Source organism: Vigna unguiculata, chromosome 8, assembly GCF_037176805.1.
Source record: "Vigna unguiculata cultivar grain cowpea cultivar isolate G323 ecotype 2 chromosome 8, ASM3717680v1, whole genome shotgun sequence".
NCBI lineage: Eukaryota > Viridiplantae > Streptophyta > Magnoliopsida > Fabales > Fabaceae > Vigna > Vigna unguiculata.
The window spans coordinates 22,526,565-22,546,954 of record NC_140799.1 but is presented as its reverse complement, the minus strand read 5'-3'; the positions used below and the strand labels follow the sequence as shown (position 1 = coordinate 22,546,954).

At 34.2% G+C, this 20,390-nt stretch overlaps 2 long non-coding RNA genes across 3 annotated transcripts; one reads left to right on the top strand and one right to left on the bottom strand.

The window, feature by feature from the left end:
• Window positions 1–7,199: 7,199 nt before the first annotated feature.
• On the bottom strand, window positions 7,200–13,825 carry LOC114193057 (uncharacterized). 2 transcript variants are annotated; one of them, XR_003606211.2, is made up of 3 exons: window positions 13,633–13,825; window positions 10,885–11,002; window positions 7,200–7,898 (listed from the first exon to the last, which is right to left on the bottom strand). It is a non-coding gene; the product is annotated as an uncharacterized LOC114193057 (long non-coding RNA). The 2 variants fall into 2 exon arrangements; XR_003606212.2 differs by having other exon boundaries at window positions 10,904–11,002.
• On the top strand, window positions 12,845–19,779 carry LOC114193058 (uncharacterized). Its single transcript, XR_003606214.2, has 3 exons — window positions 12,845–13,624; window positions 14,979–15,051; window positions 19,571–19,779. It is a non-coding gene; the product is annotated as an uncharacterized LOC114193058 (long non-coding RNA).
• Window positions 19,780–20,390: the final 611 nt, after the last annotated feature.

Here is a 20,390-nt window from a genome sequence, read left to right as displayed (position 1 = left end):
TTTTTTTTTTCCGAAAAATACCACTACGGATGTCGAAATTTGATTCAGAAAGTTGAATTGTGGATGTCGATATCTAGTGCACATGTTTAATTTTGTTTTGTACAATTACAGATGTCGACATCCGATTGATACAATTGCATTGCGGATGTAGACATTTGGGTCACATTTTTTTGAGTTCTCAGATGTGGTTGGATAATAGGATTTTTACGGATGTCGACATCTAATTCAGACAAGTGCATTGCGAATGTTGACATTGGGTTCACATTTTTTTGAGTTCTCATTACGGATGTGGTTGGATAATAGGATTTTCACGAATGTCGACATCTGATTCAGACAAGTGCATTGCGGATGTTAACATCCGGTACACATTTTTTTGAATTCTCATATGGATGTGGTTGGTGGGTAATAGGATTGTTACAGATGACGACATTCAGTTCAAACAATTGCATTATGGATGTCAAACAATTGCATTATGGATGTCGATATCTGGTTCACTTTTTTTTAGTTTTCATGCACTTAAATTGTTCCATTGCGAATGTGACATCGAGACGAAATCATTACGGATGTCGACATTTATAATATAATCTTGAGTTACAAAGGTCGACATCTAGTATAGAATTTATTTGTTTTTTTATAATCTAATGCTGATATGATTGTGAGATGCGGATCTCAACGAATGCAAATGTGTTATTTATTATAATTATGAAAATGTGTTATTGATAGGAATAATCATGTATACAAAATAAAATTATAGTAATGTAAAAAGACATTAGTTAGATATAATTACATATGTATAGAAAAAAACTAAATAAATTTTTCTATATCTAAAATAATATATACCGGATAAAATGGATCAATAATCAAGGTCAAAATTTATTTCAATGAAAAATTAAAAGAAAATAATGATTTGTGGATGTGTATATCCGGTTCACAAATTTGACATTTGTTACTAAACTATACTGGATGGCCACATCCAATTTATTTTTTAATATAAACTTTAAATATAATAATGTAGAAAAATATTTATCTTAATAAACTTAATAATAAATTAAAATAAATAAATATAACACTTATTAAATGTTTATCTTAATAACTAAAAAATTAAACAAAGTTTGTTAAGTCACTCTATGAGAGAATAAAAAATAAAAAAAAAAAGTGTGGTTAACAAACAAAGGTAAAACGGATGTCCATGTACCGCATCCAATGCAAACACTCCACATTTGGTGTTCAATTTACCACAGATAAATTTTTTAATTTGGTTTTTTTTCTTAACACATTTTTTAAATAATTTAAATAAATAAATTAAATAATAAATCATTGTCTTAAAAACATACAAAATATATAAAAAATACGTTAAATAGAAATTTAACTTTCACAACATAAAAATTAACAAATAAAAAGAAACCGGAAGTGGACATCTGATTAGTATTTTATTACTTTTCTAAAAATATTGTATGATTAACTTAAAAGTTAATTAAAAGAAATAAATATCATAATTATTAAATCTTTATGCTAATAAACTAAAAAAAAGTTACTTAGCTTTGTGAGATCACTGTATCAGAAAAAAAAAATTATTGTTTAAAAAATAAAGATGTCCACATCTGTTATACACATTGGATGTCCACATCCGATTCAAACAATATCTCACATTCGGTACTTTTTCAAATTTGATTTTTTATTTTTTTAACACACTTATTAAATAATTATACTAAATAAAGAAAATAATAAATAAATTATTATCTTTAAAACATAGAAAAAATAGATAAAATATAAGTATAATGTTAAATAGAAATTGAACTTTCAAAGAATAAAAATTAATAAACATTTATTACAATTAAAAATAAATCGAAAGTGCACATGCCATGTGATATCCGTTTGTATAATGAACTGAATGTTCTCATCTCGATTCAACACATACCGGATGTCCACATCTAGATTTCACACATACCAAATGTCCACATCTGGTCTACAATAGCGAATGTGTTTTTACGAATGTCAACATCCAGTTCTACAATATAAATACTGGATATCGACAACTGGTACTTAGATGATTATTTCATAAACACCTAGTATACCAATTTTGTTACCTCAGCAACAAACAACAGTCACCCAACGAGCACAATTAACAAGCATTCAAAATAAGTGCAATGAAATATAAATGCAAACACTAACCTATTAGTGTCAAATGATAAAAAAAATGGTAGGGAACCACGAGTTTTGAAAAGGGACCACAGGCTGAGTGGTTGGAACAGGGACCACAGCTAGAGAGGTTCGAATAACAAGACCATTTGAGAGAAAAAGTGTGCAGAGGACAAAACATAACGAAGCAAATTTGGAGGTGTTTTTATGGAGAACAGAACAGAAGAAATTCTTGGAGGTGTGAACTATTCATAACTGAAGAAGAAGTTTGGAGGTGTAACATTTCCATTAAAAATGAGGAGCGCGGTAACTTTTTTTAATTACCCACACCAACCAAGTTAGGTAAGGTCATAATGGTAATAAATTCTAACATTTTGGGGTACAGTAGAAACCATTTGGGTGTAGGGAGAAGCCCCCTAAATTGACTTGGTCCATATTTTATTAAGAAATTGACCCAACCCAACCCAAAAGTCCAACACTCGTCCGTCCTTTTTTGTGGGGGCTTCTCCCTACACCTCTAATGACTATTTTTCAACAACCATTTCGCAGCAAGTGTACTGGTACGTAGTAGTATTAACAAGTGTCATATTCACAGGGATTTAACAAGTATATTGGTAGTTTGAGTTTTGGATTCTGGTTGATAGAGAATGCAAGTAAATAAAAATAGTAGTTATTAGATAGATTGAGCGAAGTAGGAGCTATGAATTGATTTCATCTCATCTTCTTCTACTACACCACTACCATCTTGTTCACTTACTTTGTAAATCATTCAATGTCTTGAGAGTACTCTTTCTATGTAGATCAAGGATCATCTCTGATACACTAGAACCTAAGGACTCCAAACCCTAGTGTGATCTCTCAACTCTTGGTAGAATGAGTCCTTGCTTTAATGTGCAAGACTCTCTCCTCCAACATCCACTCTGGTATGCCATGAAGCATCCAATACATGTATGATGATTTGATTGGACCATAATTTGAGATCGGTTTCTCAACTCAAAATCTAAATCAGTTAAATAAATGAGTGATTAAGTCATCATTAAGCATAAATCAAACCACAAACAATTGAATGAAAGCAAAGATAAATACCTAAGAACTAGAAGTGAATAGAATAAGAATTGATTACATCAAACCTGGACACGAGGGAGTTCAGGTACTCATAGAATATTACAATGTAATTCCAACAACATGTACACATAAGATTTACACTAAGAACACCTCCCTCATGCCTCACAGACCCTATTCTGTCCTACTACTACATTGTGGAGCCTCCACTCAATGCTTAGAATGAAGACTCATGGTCTTTATTTATAGAAATTGATGCAAAATCATAAAAAAATCATCAATTTTTTATTTTTCTTCTCTTTAGTACCTCATTTTATAATTATAAGCTAAAGTGGGTTGTTTACTCACAAAATATGATCAATTAAAGCACGATAAGTGTCATGTTTATATGAAAACTTTACACATTCTAAACACTTATCACAACACCCCACTTTAGCTCTTTGTTTGTCTCCAAACAAAGCAAAACATAATCAGTTTGTACAAAATGGATCAAAATAATTTTTGCATTAGTTTGCCCAAAAACTGATATCAAATATCAAGGCATTGCTCACCGTAATAAAGGGAGTCCATTCAAACTATCAAAATACAAGGGCAAAAATGATTACATAGTTTTGAACACAATTTCTCTCATCAAAATTTCCATTCAAGTGCAAGAGATTTTCCTCCCCAGTTGAGTGTTTCACTTTAGGCAACCTTGTAAGCTTCCACTTAGTTTTGTGTTTTTATTTCCAATCACTATGAACACACAATTATCATGGATCACTAAGGTCTTTAAAGGGTTGTAATGTGGTTGGGCTATCAAGAAAGTATGGTTTTTCAAGATAAACAAAACTCACTGATAAGGGAATTTTAGTAGTATGCACATGACATGAGTTTCTTTCTTTCTTTTCCAACCTTGTTTGGCATTTTTCATTTCTCGCATCAAGGTGCATCAACTTTTTCACTCAGAGTTGCATTAATTTGTTTTCAAACTCTTCCTGATAACACTTGGAACTTTCTTTCTTTCTTTTTTTTTTTTGTTCCATTACAACTCCTAATTTGCTTTTTATAACACACACATTGTTCTATCTCCCTCATCAGTAAGGAAGGTATGATTTTCACAATTTCAGGCTTAAGGTGCGTGTATGCAAAGCTAAGGTTCAAAAAGGACAATTCAGTTTATGTTGGTTAGCTATTCTGGCTCTAGGCTAAAAGTATTCAACAAAGAACATGTTTTGATCCTTTCATTGCTTCTTATGCTTAAAAGAAATCAAAACTTAACACAAAACAAGTGAAATTACTTAACAAAGATGTCTCACTCAACTCACCTTTGGTGTTTTGCTCCCTCCTCTTACTAGGTGGATTCTCTCTTTTTGTCAAACTGTGAACTCAATTTGCAATGCATCTTGAAACTTTAAGCACTGGACTTACTATTTTTCCTAATTTTGCAACTCCTTAAGTCTTTTAAAGTTCAAAAAGGTTTTTCTCCCAATTCTTGTTTCAACTAAAGCTCAAGAAGAATTTTATGTGTGTTTCTCAAAAGATATCAACTGCCCAAAATGTTTATTTTTATACTTATGCGATAAATAAAAGCAAAACATAAAAAAATAAAATAAAACTAAAATTAAAGACATAAATTTAAATGTGCAATAATTAAAAAGAACTTGATTAGCCAGCTTCAGCACTGGCAAATGGATTGGCCAATTTCAGTATTGGCGATTTGTCATTTTGATTCAAATCCTTGACTTGTTTAGCCAACTTCAATATTGGCTAGTTGTGTGTTTTAAGTACTAGTTAAGGATTCAAAGCCCTTTATTCTAGTTCCCGTCATTGCGCGCAACGTTCATTGAATGTTTCAAGGATCCTCATGATCTTTTCCTGAAATAGATGTGAAGAATAAGGTTAAGAAATGCATGTTTAGCTTCTACTCCTCTTGTAGCAGGTGGAATGACAGATCTTGCAACATTTTTAAATTTCAGGTGCATGGGACAATATCCTTAAAGCATAGGGTCCACCTCAAAAATCCCAAATGATGATTCTACCATCTCCTTTATCTGTTTGATCAGTCATCTCACTTGTTTAATAAGAGCTTTCTTTTAATCTTTCTTAGCCTTTTTCTTACTTTTGCTTTTAATTTGTTCAAAGATCACATTATCTGCGGAGTGAAACAAAATAAAAGAAATTCTTTTTTTTTTTTTAAGTTTGAAACGTTTCAAATAAGTGGGGATCATATATAACAAGAATTCACAATCGCTGCATATTTTCCGCTCAGCTGCATAGGTGGTGCTCAACCACAAAGTAGAAACCCAAAATTGTTATGCAACTTTTTAGAGGATTGATGACTTCTCTACGAGATCTCTTTCTAGTAGCCTAAAACACAAGATTTCAAATAAGAAAAGGAGATATGTATCTTTGGAACTTACCTCTTGCTTAAGATCTTTGTGAAAGCAAAACAAAAAATGAAAAACAAGACTTTACAAAATGAAAAAAATGAAACTTTACAACAATACAGACCCAATATTTACCAAATATATTCCTATTTACAGAAAGAATGGTTAGATCTACAAAATACATGAACTAAATCCCTAGCACCGGTGACAAAAACTTTGATGACTATTTTTCAACAACCATTTCCCAACAAGTGTACTGGTACGTAGTAATATTAACAAGTATCGTATCCACAAGGATTTAGCAAGTATATTGGTAGATTGATTTTTGAGTTTTTGGTTGATAGAGAATGAGTGGAGTAGGGGCTATGAATTGAGTGGAGTAGGGGCTATGAATTGATTTCATCTCATCTTCTACTACACCACTATCATCTTGTTTACTTACTTTGTGAATCATTCAATGTCCAGGGAGTACTCTTTCTATGTAGATATAGGATCATCTCGGATACACTAGAACCTAAGGACTCCAAACACTAGTGTGATCTCTCAACTCCTGGTAGAATGAGTCATTGCTTTAATGTGCAAGACTTTCTCCTCCAGCATCAACTCTGGTATGCCATAAAGCATCCAGTACATGTATGATGATTTGATTGGACCACAGTTTGAGATTGGTTTCTCAACTCAAAATCCAAACTAGTTAAATAGATGAGTGATTAAGTCATCATTAAGCATAAATCAAACCACAAAAAACTGAATAAAAGCAAAGATAAATACCTAAGAAGTAGAAGCGAATAGAATAAGAATTGATTACATCAAACTTGGACACAAAGGAGTTCAGGTACTCATAGAATATTACAATGCAATTCCAACAGCATGTACACGTAAGATTTATGCTAAGAGCACCTCCCTCGTGCCTCACAAACCTTATTATGTCCTACTACTACATTGTGGAGCTTCCACTCAATGATTAGAATGAAGACTCAACCTAACAAAAAATACTTGTGTGACCCTTTATTTGTGGGTTGGTGAGCCAACCCGATTCACCACGGGTTCAACCCGAGTGAGCCGGGTTCTAAGTGAGCGGGTCAAAAATCAACCCGTATTGAAATTTATAAAAATATTTCAACCCAACCCGGCCCGAACCTGTAGTGAGCCGGGTTGGCTCGCGGGTTCTAACCCATTTTGACAACTCTACTGATTATGTCGAGTGTTTCTGAGTTCAGAGAAGGTTGAAGATGATGGCATGTCATGATGTGATTGGTTCAGATGTTTGAGTGAGGGTTGATGACATGATGTGTTTTGGTTAGACAGTTCTTGAGAGTGGTAGGAAGGGTGAAAGTTAGTAATATAGGGGGTATAATAGTGAAAGTTGATTGTGTAGCCCATTTTTGAAGAAGGGGTACATGTAAAAACTAGGGGTGCATTCAGCTTGTTGTATACTTCTGATATAGGATTAAGTTTGTTCCTTTTAAGATTATGAATATTGTGATAGTTGCTTAAGAAAGTCTACTGAAGATTCCCATTGGACATTAAAATAGCATGCTATCTAGATGTGAATGTTCCTTTCACAAAGCTCAAGAGAAGAAGATGATGGATTGATTCGAAACAAAAAGGAAATGGAATGCACATAAATCATAGAAAATCGATAACAATTAAAGGAAGAAGAAAGCATAAAATGGAAATGAAAGGAATAGTAAAAAATGCGAGAAGCACGCCATTACAAAGCTAGAAGAGTTTAGGGACCTCTAAGCAAATAAAAGATACCTAAGGATGTCTCTACAAAAACCTAACCCTAGCTTTTAGAAACTAGGTCAAATAAGTTTACAAAATGAGAGACAAAAAAGATAATTATGGTGTGTGCAAGGCTAATTTCGTTCTAGCACTAAAGGAGACCAAGAAGGTGTCTCATATGTCTCCAAAAGAGGCCAAAGTGTGCTAAAAAAAACGAGACCAAAGGTACATAGGTACACTTGCTTTATGCCTTTTACTTTATGTTTTATGCCTTTGCTTTATCTCTTCCACATCATTTATGCTCCCCCATCACCATGCACCACGTAGCATTACTTTCTTACTCCTAATTAACCTACAAAGCAAATAAACATAGATTAGCATGTTGGCTTAACTCAAGCCAACTCTAGTCAACAAGTCAAACCTAGTCAAAGGTCAACAAGTCAACTAAGGTTGATTCAACTAAGTCAACTTAGGGAGTCAAAAATAACAAACACAAATGAAAGTGATGAAGGATTAGTAAACTTCCTTTCTAAACATGCTTAGTCTTCTTAAGCATGTGCCCCCATCCTTGGTTGGGGTCAATCCTTCATCAAGAAATTGCTGCAAAATCATCAAAAATTCATCAATTTCTTTTTTTTTCTTCTTTTTAATACCTCATTCTGTAATTATAAGCTAAAATAGGTTGTTTACTTATAAAATATGATTAATTAAAGCATGATAAGTGTCATATTTATATGGAAATTTTACGCATTCTAGAAACTTATCAACCTCCAATAAATTCTTTTGTAACCCCAAATCTCTGCATTTATTACATTTATGGCCCTACCAAATAAAGTAGGTGAGGTAATTAAAATATTTACTATCCTCAGATAATTTTTAAGTGAAACCCTGCACCTTCAAAGCTTTCACGTTTTGAAAAAACACTCCAACCTCTATCCGCAACATTTCTAACAGCGTTTTTTTTTGAAACGTTTTATTGTGTCGCTGGTGAGCTTGAACACATAACTACAAATTAAAAAACAAATTTGAATAAACTTGATGTCAAGCAATATAATAAACCAGATGAGATGTCCACACGAGCAACAAAGAGAAAAAAAATAGAAAAGACCAACAACCGACAAATATCGGATGTCAAAATCCGTAAGTATAGGACATAAAAGAATTACCGAATGTTGAAATCCACAATGCAAACCACTATAGCAGATGTCGACATCCACAACAAACAAAAAATTACAAAACAAAAGCATTATTAGATGTCGACTTACGCATTATAAACCAGTATATCGAATGTCGACATCCGCAAAACAAAAAATTCAAAAAAAAAAGGTCAGTGGATGTCCACACCCGTAGCACAACCCATATATTGGATGTCAACATCCGCAACACAAAAACATTTTAAAAAAAATATAGCTTCCAAATGTCGACATCCACAACACAAAGCACTATACCCAATGTCGACATCCATAATACAAAATAATTATAAAAAATGGGTTTACGAATTTCGAAAACCGTAACACAAACTGCTATACTGGATGTCAACATCCATTTTACTTGACACTTCGTAAAAAAAAACTCACTATAGAAATCAAGAAACCATCGAAACGAAGTTTTAGTTCCTATTTTCTAATGTGGATATGCAATAAACTTAATTTATGTGGAGAAGAAGTGTTGCTACGTTGCAGATGTGGAGAAAAAAAAAAGAAAATCATGTCCTTGGCCGGATCTGGAGAGAAGGAAAAAGCTTGGCCAGATGTGCATAAATAGGGGACTTGCAGATCTCACACTTGCAACGCCCACAATTAAGTCAAATTAGGGGTGTTGGTGCATTAAAGTGGGGTTGTTGCATTAAATAGGAGAGAGAAAAATTGTTTTTAATATTTACTATGGGGCAATCTGGGAATCAATGTGTTTTTTGTTAGGGTTAGCTTTTGTACCTCACAAGCGTAAATGCTCACAAAATTCAAAGAAAAAAAATACTCATATCTCCAAGTATCAACGACTCTTATCGCTCACACAATTCAAAATGACAAAAATACTCATATATGGAAGTATTAGCGATTTTATCAATTATGGATAGTAAGTATGGGTGGCAAAGCCAGCCCACCCAAATGGCATGAGTCGGGTTGGAGTTTTCAACTTATCAGTCCATTTTGGTCTGACCCACTTAACTCGCCAAATTGTTAGGCCAAAGGCGGCCAGCTTGCCTTTGGCCCCTAGCCTGCTACCCCATTTTTATTTTATTTTATTATTTTTAAAATTAAAAATAATTAAAAATATTAAATTTTTTATATTATATTGTTATAAAGATATAAATATGCAATGCTATTATAATTTAAATCATTATTACTTACAAATTAAGTTTCAATGTTATAATAGAGTAATTTAACATGTAAATATAATAATTATTTTAATTTATCCAATTGAAAATATTAATTGATTAGTTAAAGACTTAGAAAATATTTATATGATTAAATATTCTTTAAATATTTATTTATAAGTATGTATATAAATAAATTTTACAAATAAAATTAAAAAAGAGATTAAAAAAATAAAAAAGTTAAAAAAAATTAAAAACAAAAAGTGGCGGCTAGCTCGCCAGTCCATCATGTGGTAGCATGAGTTTTGATTCCTTACCCGTTTCTCAGCCATGGATGAGCTTGACTTAGCCCATTTGCCAAAACGAGTCAAGCTATCCTCATTTGCCACCTCAATAGTAAGTGAATACTTCAAACAATATCCACGAGTAATGAGTAACATATAATATCGGCTTATAAATAGGTCAGGTGGGGATATCCAGTACTCATGCCCGCCCGTATCCATTACCCATAAAAAATTAAAGTTAAAATTTAATTTATATTTTATTAGGTTAAATGTAATTAAAATTATATTATATTTAATTTACATTCTATTTTATGTTTTTTTAAATTTGATTTAAATTTCATTTTAAAAATCTATAAATTATTATTTTTAAATATCTACGAGTATCCATGGATACTTATAGGTTTTAAAACTCCATAGGTATTTTTTAAATGGATATCCAATGGGACGGGTAATAGTTTAGATTTTATGTTGTGGGTCGGGTAGCGTGTAGGCACTACCCGTGCCCGATCCGACCCATTGTCATCCCTACACATGATACACATTAGGGATATTTTGCTTGTTGTTCTTTATTGATTTTTTTTTGTTATAACTGAATATTAGGAAATTCGTAAACTTTAATGCTTAAAATTTACTATTATTTATGAGATATTTTTATCATCTATATTATTTTTAATGATACACATTTTTATGAATATAATTTTTTATCATCTATATTATTTTTATATCATCTTTCTTTCTATTCTCTTTGGCTAAACTATTTATCAACCCATACATATTTCTTTTTCCATTTAACAAAGGAGTTGGGTCATATAAACTAGCTAAATCCAACCATTATAATACTAATTTAATTTACCCAATATACAACTAGTCTTTTTTAATGTGGTTGCTATTATTAATTACATCTTTACATGTTTGAATGTCTTGTATGTTACGCTTTTTTAAATGTTTATGAGTCTCATGATTCATGATACAAAACTATTTTTACCGGGATCTAGAGTGTGGACCTTTGGATAGGTGACAAGATTCAAGTTATGGCTTGTATGCTCCTGATAGCTGCAATTGAATCCCTTGTTGTCCAAAAGGAAAGATCCACCTACAAAAAACTATACGACACTCAAATAAGTAAGAGAGCTTTAGGATCTATATGAGAATATGAGTGAATATAAGAAAATGATTGTACTCCTTGGAAATATCATGTATATTTATAGGGTTTCTATGCGCTATGAAATCTATGATAAAATAAAAAAATAATAAAAACTTGCTATATTTATGATAAATCAACATGATAATAACAATAATATTTTATTTAACCATATATTATGTTGATATATGATATAAAACTATATTTATGATGTAAATAAACTATTGAGATTTTACTATATATTCTGCTAATATACGGTAATTTCACCAACAAATATCTATTAAAATTATTTAGCTACTTTATGCCAATAATGTTGAATGTGTCCTATTAGGCCATGCTCTTTAGTATATTTGTTGAGCTAGATAGATACAAAAGCCCCCCAAGTACGAAAGTTTGATTAGCAGGTGGAGTGAACTTGTTGCGATTGTAACAGACCATTTGGTTGAGTTGTAAGCGAATTTATGTTTGTCGCGCAATCAGAATCGCGATGGGACGACGAACCATAAAAGAAAACGAGTTTAATAAGAGATTTGGAGTCGTCACCACAATTATTTTTGGAAAACTATGGAAAACCATAAATAAAGAAAGTCTGCGAAAAACCAGATTTTTGGATCCGGGAGTCGGTTACGTGTAGGGAAGATGTTAGCACCCTACAACGCTCGCCCGAGGGTGGTACCTTTAATTAAAAATGCAAAGTTGATGTGGTTTTGAAAATATTAATTTTCCCCAAAAATAATAAGACAATAATGCTAAAAAGAAACAAAAATGTTTTTTTTGGCCCGACAAGAATTGACCTTGGTCCTATGTATTCTCATTTAAAATGAGAAATCAAGGTTTACGTAGTTCTTTAAAAATATATTTGGAAAACTATTTGGAAAATGATTTAATTTTTTGGAAGTGAACCTGACAAGGATTGACCTCGCTCCTACGTATCTCACAAGGGAGAATCAAGGATCACGTAGTTCTTAAAAAAGACTTTTGGCTGGAATTGTTGATATTTTTATATTTTGAAAATTTTATATATTTTTTATGTTTTTGAACTATTTGAAAATAAATGTGTCACACAACGTGAGCGGTCAGAAAACACTAAAAGAGAAAAAGAAAAAAAAGATTATTTTTTGTATTTTTGAAAATGAGTGTCACACGCTGGGGGCGACCGGATAGACACAATAAAGTGAAAGAGAACATTTTTTCTTTAGATTTTAGATTTTTCTATTTTTGTAATTTTTTATAATTTTCAAATATATTTTTTTAGAGGAAAAAAACATGTGTACAAGAGATGGGAAAAAAATAAAATGAAGGTAAAAAATAAAAAATAAAAAATAAAATAAATGCATGAAGGGTGTAGGCATAAAACACAGTGGGGTGTAATAAGTAAAAATCTTAAAATAGAGTAAAAATACAAGAAGGCTGTAAATTCTGAAAATTTGGGGTGCAATTAGTAAACATAATCAGACCCAAAATAAGACCAACATAAATAGGGGTGCAAGGTTATCAATTATGGTGGTGCACGAAGTAAAACATGAAACAAGTGTGGTAGGGGTGCGAGGTTAGTAAACATCAGGGGTACTCGCAACATAAAATTGAAACAGGGGTGTGATATTCTCAATTATGGTAGTGCGCAAAGTATAACATGAAACAAGTGCGGCAGGAGTGCGAGGTTAGTAAACATCAGGGAGTACTTGTAATGTAAAATTAAAACAGGGGTGCGAGATAAAGAAAAAAAGGGGTGCACTGAGATAAAAAATGGGTGTATGTAAATATTAAAGATGGGGACGCGCGGAGTAAAGATGGGTCAACCAACCCAAACCCAACCTCTTATTTTTTTAAAAGAATCAGAAACCCTAAAGGGTTTATTTCTCTTCCTCTCACATGCGGCTCCTCCCTTGCAAAGTCCGCAGCCGTCGCACCACCACGCCACCACGCCACCATCAGCAGGCTTGCCGGCGACGCCAATCGTCGTTGACGACAAGAGCCCAGACTCGAACTACATTCGCGCGAGCACCCAGGGTCGCTGCCATCGCCAGCAACAGTCAGAGCTAGAGTCATCGTTGGCGGCCACTTCCTTGGCACAATTTCTCTCTTCCTCGCGTGGAGCCAACGCTGGAATCAAGGTTGCCGCACATTTCTGTTCAATCGTTTAGCTCGCCGCCGACAATTTTTTTCTTTCCTCTCTGTTTCCGATTACACTGAATGGAAGGGGATTAGGTTTTAGGAGATGCGGGTGTTTGGTATTGGAATGGGGGTTCCGTTCGGTGGTTTAGTTGGAAGAAGATTGGAGAAGGTGAATGTAGGTATGCAGGTGAGTAATGAAGACGAGAATGAAAGTGGTTCAGGTTCAATGCAGGAAGACGAGAAATGGGGATTGCGTGGCATTGATGATGGTTTCATGCGTGTTGGATGAAGATGATGATATTGATTCAAATGAGTTTGAGAATGAAAAATTGTGACGAAAGAATTGGCGAGGAGGTGTAGGTTATGAATGGATGATGATGTGCGAGAGTGTATAAATTCAAATAAATTCAACGCATACGTTCAGAAGCATCATTGTTAGACAAAGCCAACAGAAGTTAAGCAGCTAAAGGTCGTTACCTTGTTACCTTGTTGTAAAATCTCTTTCACTATATCCTCTTTCTGGATGCAATTTTTTGTCAAGGGTGTGTTCTGTTCCTATTATGTCCCCTCAATCTTAGTTTTTTCCTATTATGTAGTTCTCTCTTTTTGTTCTGTTCTCTTTCCCTCTGCCCCTTCCAATCTTGGGATGTGAGATAAGACTTAGAGCAGATGTTGCTTTCCCTTCCAATCTTGGGATGTGAGATAAGGCTTAGAGCAGATGTTGCTTCCTGCTCCAATACAAAAACAATGATGGCATAACTTATGCACATCTGAACATCTTTCAACTAGCCAATAGTAAAAAGGCATAGGTCTGCTCTAAAAAGGCATAGGTCTGCTCTAAAAAGGCATAGGTCTGCTCTAAAAAGGCATAGGTCTGCTCTAAAAAGGCATAGGTCTGCTCTAAAAAGGCATAGGTCTGCTCTAAAAAGGCATAGGTGCATGAGTCTGCTCTAAAAAGGCATGAGTCTGCTCTAAAAAGGCATGAGTCTGCTCTAAAAAGGCATGAGTCTGCTCTAAAAAGGCATGAGTCTGCTCTAAAAAGGCATGAGTCTGCTCTAAAAAGGCATGAGTCTGCTCTAAAAAGGCATGAGTCTGCTCTAAAAAGGCATGAGTCTGCTCTAAAAAGGCATGAGTCTGCTCTAAAAAGGCATGAGTCTGCTCTAAAAAGGCATGAGTCTGCTCTAAAAAGGCATGAGTCTGCTCTAAAAAGGCATGAGTCTGCTCTAAAAAGGCATGAGTCTGCTCTAAAAAGGCATGAGTCTGCTCTAAAAAGGCATGAGTCTGCTCTAAAAAGGCATGAGTCTGCTCATAACAAGGACCTTACGTTAACCTCTAGCTCTCTCTCTTTTTTCTTTTTCCTTCATAACAAGGACCTTACGTTAACCTCTAGCTCTCTCTCTTTTTTCTTTTTCCTTCACTTTTTTTGTTGTTTTTTTCTTTTCTTTTGTTTTTTTTCTTTTTTTTATTAAACTAGAATAAGAGACGTAAAACAAAATGGAACTATAATAAAAAGAAAGAAAAATAATATAATAATAAAATAATAGTAATAATAAAAATAAAAATAAAATAAAAAAGCACAAATAAATGAACAAAAAAATTAAATTAAATTAAAAATAAAATAAATAAATAACAAAATAATAATAATAATAATAATAAATAAAATAAACATAGATATTTATTCTTTCTCAAACTAAAACATATTTTTTTACCTTTTTATTTTATTAGTTATTTATTTATTTTTCTCAATTGAACTTTAATTAATTTTTTCTATTATTATTTTTATCATTGTTACATAGACGAAATTGGGTGTTGATAGTTTGCAGGTGGATCGTGGGAGCTTTTGGAAGGCATTTTATCATGTTTTCTTTCTTTTCCCTTACAAGTATTAGTGTAATAGTAAGTATATGAACTACTCCTTTTGGCCTATTTTTCTTTTCCAATTGAGTTTCAACTTTGATGGCTAAGTGACAATAGTACCCATATAATTCTATCGCATCTTGTATTTACCTCCTAAGACCACTTAAAAACCTAGCTACATTTTCCTTTTCACTTTCAGATTGAAGTCTTACTTTGAGAAATAGAGACTTCAACAATTTAGCATAATCATTCACATACAAAGTCCCTTGTTGAAGCCTTTGGAGCTTCAAAAGAGTCTCCCTCCTATAGTAGGAGGGTACAAACCTAGTTGCATCAAAGTTTTAATGTCTATCTAAGAGGCTGTAGGTGGCTCTTGGTCATTAGAATTCATACAAATTTGAAGCCACCATGTCATGGCATAACCCTCAAATTCTAAGACTACTAGATCAACTTGTTCTTGATCTCCTACTAAGTGTACATGGAAAGTTGAGATAAGAGAAAAGGAGAGAGAAGAAATCCTACTCAATGAGGAAGTGCTATTAAAGACACCTCCCACTTCCCCTATTATAACTAAATCATAAATTTTAAAGGGAGTTTTCAAATCTTTTACCTCTTCCCATTTCATTAATGATTCTTATTTCTTAATTGGAACATATACTTTTGAAGAGTTTTTAACTCCATTTCCACTCCCATTGTTTTAAACTCCTCTGTAGATTTTCAAAAATCACACTTTGAGTTAATGTTGCATTACAAGATAGAATTAACTCAAAGTGGACACAAACATTTTTTTAAATTAGGCCTTATTACATCTAAAGAAAATCATTTCAAAAATACAAAAATTCCTTGTTCTTTTCTTTAGATATACTATTACTTTGGTACAAAAACTTATTCAATCTTCTTTCAATGGATATTGCAAGTATATCTTTGATCTAGGAGGAAATAAACAATCACATTTATGGTTTCTTAGATATATTTCCGATTTGAGGACAAATCGTCTTCACGAGGGAGGGTATGATGGAAACCCATCCAGGGAGCTACAACATGAGCCATGGCTAGGAGAATGGAAGAAGAAGAAAGACTTCAAAGAGCTCTTTTGATACAAATCCATTTTAATGTTTACTAAATATGGTGTTGTGGTGATTAAGCAAGCTCTAAGAAGATTCCCCTAGACCTTAAGATAACTAAGGTTATCTAGATGTGAATGTTCAGTTCTAAGAGCTCTAGAGGAGAAAAGAATTCAATTACTCAAAGAAACAAAAATAAGAACTCAAAGTTAACATAAAAATCGAATAAAAAATAATAAAAAGATGAAGTAAAAGATGGAAGACATGAAAGGGGAGGGGATTCAAGTGATGTCACGCCACTATGTGGGTCACAAAGGCAACCAACCCAAAGATGAATGAGTGATGTCTCCACTTGAGACTTAGCTCAAGATAAGGCTCGTGAAGATCACACTCTAAAGAGAGAACACCTCACCAAATGGTTGAATATTGTGTATATTAACTCCAAAGAATCAACCCGTTTACAAGTCTAGGAGAGCCCCTTAAATAGGTGATGGTGAGGGGCCTTTTAGCAAAGCAAACAAAGCATAGGGGTGTCTTTAAATAAAGAAAAAGAAAGCTTCTAGAAACTAGGTCCGAAGGTGAAAACTTTGGTGTGGAAGGTGACCTAGCTTGGCTACCAAGCTTCTCTCTCATGTGTGTTGTAAGACCCACTAAATTTAAATAATTAAATAAATAATTATTTAATAAATGTGGGTAAGAGAAGCCTTTATGGGATTAAATGCTAACCTTCATGACGTGGAAAGTATTAGCTTAAATGGTTGAGAGCACTTGATTTTTATGAGAGGACTTGGGTTTGAGTCCTATGTGTGTCAATTGTGTGTTATTTAATTGTTAGTTTTTTTTAAGAGATGCTTGGTGTGACAAGTAGGGATATAATATTTGATGTATGATATTATCATGAAATATGACTTGGTTGAATTGGTTGTGCACTTGAATTGCAATTGTGTGGTGATGGGTTCAAACCTTGGCTTAAGCAAAATGATTTCTTTTTGCTAAATTCAATTGTTGGCATGAATGGGAAGGGTAGAGAAACCCTAGCTGTCTAAGAAGGCAGCTGGAACGAGTAGAAAACCATTGAACAATCATTGATTAACCATTAAACACAAGATTAATGCAATTTTCGTTTTTTCTCTTCATGGCCATTAAAACTAAGGTTTTGGAAAGGAAATAAGAGAGAAATTAGAAAGGCAGAGCAATCTTTCTGCACAAACACACCTATAGTACTGAAAAAATAGAGAGTGGGGGGAGATTGGTATCAAGTTGGGAAGGAGATTGAGAGAAGGCAAGGAGAGGCTCATTGCTAAGGAGTGGGAAGTGTAGGAATTCTCAAATTTGGAAAGGAAATCCAGGTTAGGGGAGTTCTTACTGTTTATTTTCACTCTGTTATCGCATGAATATATGTTTTGAATCATAATGGAAGTGTAGAATCTATTTATCCTCATTTATCGTGTTTTTGGATTTTTTCCAGAAACCGCCTAGCGGCAGCTCATGCGCTGCCAGGTGACACATGCGTGTTAAGCCTACTTTCTTGATTTTTCTTGAACCGCCGGCGGCTTTCCGTGGCCCGCCAGGCGACGCCATTAGTTTTGTCTATTTTCTGGTTCGTGCGGAGTTTTGTGATATTTGTGTTGTTAGAATTAATTTTGTATGTGTGTATAAATGTATTGAAAGAAGAAAAACTGTGGTGAATTGAATATTGTGCGGAATTGGTATGAATTGGGATTCCATATGGGGTTGGGGTTTACGGGGTGTTGAAATAATGAAACATTGTGTCAGGTTGAATTATTGGATTGCTTGTATGATAATAGTATGGAAATAAACTGACATAGACTCGTGTGATGTCACCACTCATACTTTAGATTAAAAACGCTAATTGGAACTGGTAGTATAATTGGGGTGTGTGGAAGTCACGGTTGGTGCGAACAAACCTAAGCAGAACCCAATTTCTTCACGCACCGCCTGGCGGCGCGGAGGATGCCGCTAGGTGCCCCATCAGACTAGCAGAAAATTGTTCTGGGTGTGTTCACATGACGGGAGTGGTTGAGTGGGAAATTAAATGCGTTGTGGTATGTGATAGACTCGAATTAGTAAGCATGATAAGGTTAACAGGTTGAGTTGTAATGTGGAATGTGAAGTAGAAGGGGATTCATAGTTAATTAAATTGTATGTTAAGAACTGAGAAAATGATAGGTGCAAAGTGTGTAAAAATGCTTATCAGATTTATACTCACGAATGGATTATGCTGAGTGATGTCTTGAAGTGATGAAGATTATATGCATCCATACTAGTGTATTCCAAAAGTACATATATATTATTGACAATCTGGAAGGCATGATATATTTAATTGTTGATTTGTATTGTTATAATATTTGGATTATATTAAGTGGAATAGGATAGAGTTCAATTCAGTATATAAAAGAAAACATGGTGTGTATAAATGAGAATAATTGTCTTATTGACTTGATTAAGATGTGTTCATTATGATTGAGTTATTTTAGCATAAATGGATAATTGCACATGTGATGTGAGTTTGTGAAATGTGTGATTTGAGGTCCCGTAGGACCTGTTCAATGTGCCAATAATTAGTAACAATTGCGCTACTAGTATGGCGCCTAGCGGCGAGGGCGAGCCGCCAGGCGATATCAACTTAAAATAGTGGCAGTGGGCCCTGTATGTGCGAGGCGCCTGGCGGTAGTGTTGGTTCCGCCAGGCAGAAGTGGTGCAGCAGATGACCTGGATGGTGCGTGGCGCTTGGTGGTAGGCTTGGGCCTGCCAGGTGGTGACGGTGCAGCAGCACCTCTGATGGCGCGTGGCACCTGGCGGTGTGAGATGCCCGCAAAGCGGTCTAGACCCAGATTTTGCCTAGCGGCGTGAGATGCGTGCCAGGCGGTTTTGGTTCAGTGATTGTGCGCGAGGAAAGGTTTCTACATAGTTTTAGGTGATGTTCATGATGCGAGGCTTTGGCTAGGGACCCAGTTATGAGTGTATCTTGTATTGGGGTAACACGTGATCACTCTAGGTTGTAGCTTGGTGGTTTAGGAAGTCTAGTGGAGTGTGCGAGTTATGGCTCGTACGGCGAGGTTTCGGGTGATTGCCCTCTTCAGTGCATTCTGATAGAGCTTTGGTAGCCTGGGAACAACTACAAACTTATGTTTGTTTTGGAGAGCTCCACTTGGTGTCACGGTGAGATGTTGTGGCAAAGTTATTCCCACGTGTGGAATATCAGGTGGTGGCCTATAGTCAGAGGGGCGAGTAGACACTCGTGCAGCGAAGATCGATCATTGATCTCACCTAAAGGGTATAGAAATAATAGACGTCTAATGCAAGTATTGGAAATGGAGATCTAAGAAAAAAGGGAAAGAGTAGACTAACCCGGGTTATGTTATGAGATGATGTAATTTATATTTATTTGATATGTGTTTGATTTATTTAACTGAGCTCACCCTATCTGTGTGTGTTTGGCGATGATCATGTAACTCGTTACATGGGAGCAGATGTTGATGCAGGTGAGCATACAGATGCATAGAGAGATGGAATGGGGATCACTATGGGACAATTTTCTTAAATTTCATCATGGATTTTCCTTTTGTAATTTTTTTATTTATTACCGAGGATTTGGTTTTGTAATAAATGAATATTGCAATTTTATTTTTTTCACATATGCGACATTTGAAGACTTAATTTTCCCACATTTTTGGGAAATTGCGAGAATATATATGATGTTTATTAAATTTTATTTCTTATTTATTTTTAATAAGTAATTTTCGGCTAGAACGTTACATGTGTGGTTTGGGACCACATTCTAGAAGGTATACAAGGCCTCCCTCTCCTCCTTTGTGCACATGTGAGCTTGGTTGCAAGGCCAAAGCTCTATTGCACTCTAAGTAGTGCAAAGCTCCTCTGAATTAGCATAAGTTTAACCTACAAAACAAACAAGAAAAATAGTCAACATGTCAACTTAAGTCAAATCAACTATGGTCAACAAGTCGACCAGAGTCAAGTCAACAAAAGTCAACTTAGGAAAAGTCAACATAAGGAAATAGAAAACAAGGAAAAAGAAGGGTTAAATGTCTCTCTTCTAAATGCTTTTAGTCACTCTTCTAGGAATGTCCTACATTGCTTCATGGTAAGTCATGCCCTAATCATCTTCTTTTTGTGGAAGATAGTGTATTAAGCTTTTTTTTCCTTCCCTTAGCTTTGTAAAAATGTAAATAAGTATTTCCTTTAGGTCTTGTATTTTGGCCAAGCTTATATTTCCTTTAGGCCTTGTATTTTGGCCAATATGTGACAACTCAATCTAATCGATTATGTAAA